The sequence below is a fragment of the Triticum aestivum genome, chromosome 6B (genome assembly GCF_018294505.1).
Source record: "Triticum aestivum cultivar Chinese Spring chromosome 6B, IWGSC CS RefSeq v2.1, whole genome shotgun sequence".
Taxonomy (NCBI): Eukaryota; Viridiplantae; Streptophyta; class Magnoliopsida; order Poales; family Poaceae; genus Triticum; species Triticum aestivum.
In genome coordinates this window covers 687,331,269-687,336,296 of record NC_057810.1, presented here as the reverse complement: position 1 = coordinate 687,336,296, position 5,028 = coordinate 687,331,269, and the positions used below count along the sequence as shown (strand labels likewise).

The following is a 5,028-nucleotide window of genomic DNA, read 5'->3' as shown; positions in this document are numbered from 1 at the left end:
GATGGCACCGGGAGGCGATGTGACGCTCAAGGCCACACAGCTGGCAAGCCTGCTGAGCACCACAGCAAGGGCAGCAGGCCACCGGACAAGTGCCGCCGGTGATGGAGGGCGGGGCAGCGCGGGCCTGCGAGGACGAGGCCGCCGGTTTCCCGCCAGGCGATGGTGACGGCTTCTGCGGCTTACCGCGGGTCGCGGCGTTGGCAGATATGAAGCTCGGGGAGGCACGACGCGCTTTGATGCGCTGCTCACGACCAAGAAGATGTGCATATAGCTCTCGTGGCGGAAGTGGCGCCTCACGACCATGAATATTCTCGACGAGATTGTCATAATCATCATCAAGACCATTCAGCACGTGGGTGCTGAATTCCTCATCTCCAAGAGGCTGACCAATCGAGGCCAATGTGTCCGCAAGACCCGACATCTTGTTAAAGTACTCGGTGATAGAGAGACCATCAAGTTTAGTCTCCCCCAACTCGGTGCGTATGGCACGAGCACGCGCCGTAGACTTCGAGGCGAAGCTGCTGTGAAGTGCCGACCAAGCATCTTGGGTCGTCGCGGCGAAGATGACCAACGACGACACGCTCGGAGTAAGCGATGACTGGATAGCGGAGAGAATCGCCTGATCCTGAGCCACCCACACATGGTACGCCGAATGATACGGCGGCGGGCACGGGATGGAGCCATCGACATACCCCTCCAGGTAGCGGCTTCGAAGGAGAGGTAGCACCTGAGCCCGCCAAGACAAATAATTATCCGGCGTAAGCTTCACCAGAAGGAGGTGTGAGAAGTAAAACGGCGTTGGTGCGGTCATGTGATCCGCATGAGGCTATGCCGGTGGCGCGTAGCAGCCCATCATCGGGTCCGTCTCCGGGTTGGAGGCGAGCGCCAGTTGTGCATCAGCGTATGGTGATGCGGAGTAGGCGCCTGCAGGGGCGGAGCCAATGCCCGAGCCCGCCGGAGCTTCGAGGGGCACAGAGGGCGCAGCCCCGTGAGGCAGCGCTGGCGGCTGCACCCCGTAGGGCTGGGGAAGTGACGCCCCAGCGTAGCCAGGCACCGGCGACGCGCCGTAGGGCAGCGGCCAGGCGGACGATGACGAAGGCGCGGCGCCGAAGGTTGAGGCAGGGGCGCTGAACCAAGGGGATCCATAGAGCGACGACGGAGGCGCGGCGCCGAGGGGTGAGGCAGGGGCGCCATACGTAGGTGCAGGGCCGCGGAACGCCGGCCCAGCGGCGACGGTCGAGGAGGACCCGCTAGATGGGATAGGCGGGGGCAGGTCGCGCGTCCCGCTCAACCCGATCGGGAAGGCCGCGGGCGGCTGCCGCCAGGCCGTAGCCAGGGGGCGGGAGGCCATGAAGGGCGACGAGGAGGCGAGCGCTTGGGCCGACACGGCGTCAGCGATGGCAGCGGCCGAGGAGTCGGCGGTGGCAGGGGCCGAGGCGGCGGCAGCGTGAGGGGCAGCGGAAGACAACGAAACCCTAAACTCATACCATGTAAAACATAGAGTTTGGGAAACTGCTCGACACCCTAAACGGGGTGTGGTTATCTCATTATATAGGAGTACCAAAGGGTACAATACAATTACATATGTGTATAAAGGGTCCACGTATAGATATAAGTCTAACATAGACTGATGGGTATGTGATTGCGAGCGGGGAGTCGCCTAACCAACTGTCGTTCCAGAAGCTTGCTTTGCGGCCATTTCCGATCTCAATTTTTGTTGCCAAACTGATGGTCCTTCGTTCTTTCTCCGTCGCCGGGGGTTGAAGTTGCACCCACGGCCTTGCTGGTTGCTCTCATGCTAACCACTGCCATCTGAGACGAAGGGCAGTGCTGAATTTGTTTAAATCCAGTATGCCCAACCCTCCTTGGCTCACTGGGGAGCAGACCTTCAACCAGGCCACCTTGCATTTACCCCCGGTGAGCTCGTCCTCCTGGCTCCAAAGGAATCGCCTTCGAGCCTTGTCGATCTCTCAGATGATCTTCTTTGGCACTTTTTGCATGGTCATGGCGAAAGTTGGCAGGCAGAGAGGACGCTGCATACCAGAACCCTCCTACTAGCTAGATTGAGCAGTCGTCCTTTCCAACCCGCCAGACGTGCTTTAATCCTTTCTGTCAAGAACTGGAACTGGCTCAGTCTCAACCTGGCCGTCGAGATCGGTAGGCCAAGGTAGGTGAGTGGGAACCCCATCAGGGAGCCGCCAAAACCCTGTAGCACTTCCGACAAATTGATGCCATCGCATCTTATGGCTGCCACTGAAGATTTCCTTTGATTGAGATGCAGCCCCGTTGCTTCCCCAAATTTTGTGAGCAGATGAAGCAGCGTATCGACCTCGGCCTTGGATGGGTTTGCGAAGATTACCGCGTCATCTGCGTACAGACAGATCCTCATACTCGTACCCCGGCCCGACAACCGTGCCAGCGTCCCCTTCTCCGTAGCCGCTGCTAGCAGGCGATGAAGTGGGTCAATGGCGATGATGAAGAGAAGCGGGGAGAAAGGGTCTCCCTGACGCAAGCCTTGGCGGTGCCAGAACTTCTCTCCCGGCTCGCCGTTCATCAGGATGGAAGAGGAGGCCGAAGAAAGCAGCATGGTGATCCAATCCCTCCAGCGAGAGCTAAATCCCATTCTCTACAGCAACTCCAACAGGTACTCCCAGGAAACTGAATCGAAGGCCTTGGCTATATCCAGTTTGAATAGAAGGGCCGATTTTTTGTCTCTGTGAAGCGCTCTAACACAGCCCTGGACATACTGATAGCTATCATGGATGCACTTTCCCTTTTGGAAAGCGGTTTGCGCCGGGGAGATGAGATCCTTTAGCTTTGGGGCCAGCCTTATAGATAGAACCTTAGCTATCAGTTTCGCGATGGAGTGGATGAGGCTGATCGGCCTGAAGTGACCCATTTCTGTTGCTCCGTCCTTCTTTGGCAGTAAAGCTATGAACGCGCAGTTTAGATCATCAAAATTTGCTCCTGCTAGGTTATAGAATTTGTGGAAGACTGCCATAATGTCATGCTTGATGATGTCCCAACAGGTCCTAAAGAAAAGCCCGGTGAAGCCGTCCGGGCTAGGTGCTTTTTCAGTAGGCGAGGCTTGTATTGCTGTCCACACCTCATGCTCGGAGAATGGTAAATATAGCCCTGACATGTCGACTACCTATAGGTGCAGTTCGTCCCAGTTTATGGTGCAGGTGCGCTGCCGGCTCCTTCCCATAACTTCAGTAAAGTGATCGCACGCGGCTGAGGCCTTCTCCTTATGTTCAGTGATGTTGGTGTTGCCCACCCTGATCGAGTGAATGTAGTTCTTCCTCCTCCTTGCTCTGATTTTTGCATGGAAAATTTTTGAGTTTGCATCGCCAGCTTTGAGACACATGATCCTGGAAGCTTGCCGCTTTCTGGCCCTCTCGATGGCTGGCAGCCCAATCACCTTAAGTTTAAGCTGCTTACGCAACAAGCGCTCCTGCTCCGTCAGGTGTCTGGCCTCCTGCGCCAAGTCCAATTGCAAAATCACTGTATTTGCAATGTGAAACTGCATCTTGGCACCTCCGAAGAGCGATCTACTCCAGATTTTCAGGTCTGCCCCAACCCTCTGCAGCTTTCTATCGATGCGAATGAATGGGCAGTCATGATTCATAGGCCGATCCCATGCGTGCTTCACTGTCTCATGGAAGTGCGGAAATTTTGGCCAAAAATTTTCGAACCTAAACCTAGCTTTCCTAACTAGCGGCGCACCATTGGCTAGTAGGAGGGGGCAGTGATCGAAGAAGGATGTAGAGGCCGCAGTAAGTAGCACGTCGGGAAACAAGTTTTCCCATGCTAAATTGCAAAAAACTTTGTCGATGCTGCAGAGAGTAGGTGCTTCTCGTTCATTACTCCAGGTGAAACGCCCGTTTCTGCACTTTATTTCTCTGACCCCTACGTAGTCGATCGCACGGCGAAAACGCCCCATCATCCTTCTATTGATCAGGCTGTTGCTTTTGTCACTGGCTTGATAGATCATGTTGAAATCACCATTAATAATCCACGAGTCAGACGTGGGAGGGGCCGCGCTTGCAAGTTCAGAAAGGAAATTCTCTTTCTGCTCATCCTCTACCGGCCCGTAGACTGTTCTCATCCAGAAGAACTCGCTGCTTCCGACAATTTGAACCCTAACTGTGATGGAGAAGCTAGCGATCATGTGTGAAACTATGTCGACTACTTGCTTATCCCAAAAAATTGCTGCCCCGCCTCGAGTACCTGTTGCTGGCAAAACAACAAGTGAAGGACCCCCGACTTCTACTGCTAACTGGGTGGACCATGATTCGATCTTAGTTTCCTGCAAATTAAGGATTGAAATCCTGTTGCGAATGCTACCTCGCAGACGGCCGAGCGCTTTGCAGGGGAGTTTAGTCCCCGCACGTTCCAGTACATGATTCTAAAGTTTGTATCAACCATGGAGACAGGGGTTTTCGCTTCGCCGACTGACATAGCTACTGAAAATAAACACGAACACACAAGCCTTACAATCCTGCTGGGGACCGCGCCGGCCACCAATAGACCCCAAACTCCGGCGCCGCCAAGCTACCTCTACCTTACAGAAGACACGACACATTGGGAAGAAACCTAACTCAAGCTGGTTTAAGACCAGCCGTCGACGAAGACTACTAAGGAGATCTAACATGATCACAACACTAATGCACCCTCGCCACTCGCTCCGGCCATTCCGGCAGCGATCTTTAGGGCCTCACAGTCCAAGCCAGTGAGCTTGGCAATGGCGGCGATGTCACTGTTGGAGAGAGGCTCCTGGAAACGCTTGAGAAGATCAGTAGCAGCTTTGGGCGTCATCTTGTCCTTGGGTCCGAGCCCGCCGAGCTCCTGGATGAGGCGCATCGCCGCTCGCTGCGCAACTGGAACAGCACAGCCCGCCGCTGCCTGCCGAGCGCTGCGTCGCGAAGGTGCCGAGGTGGCCCGCACCTTGGGAGGGGCCGAAGGGTGCGGCCGCGCCGGGGGGCTGGGCAGCATGGCCTGGGGCACCGGGGCGAAGAGCTCTAGTGC

General features: G+C 55.8%; 1 pseudogene; it reads right to left on the bottom strand.

Annotated features, from left to right (window-relative positions):
* Positions 1-243: 243 nt before the first annotated feature.
* On the bottom strand, positions 244-382 carry LOC123140398 (uncharacterized; annotated as a pseudogene).
* Positions 383-5,028: the final 4,646 nt, after the last annotated feature.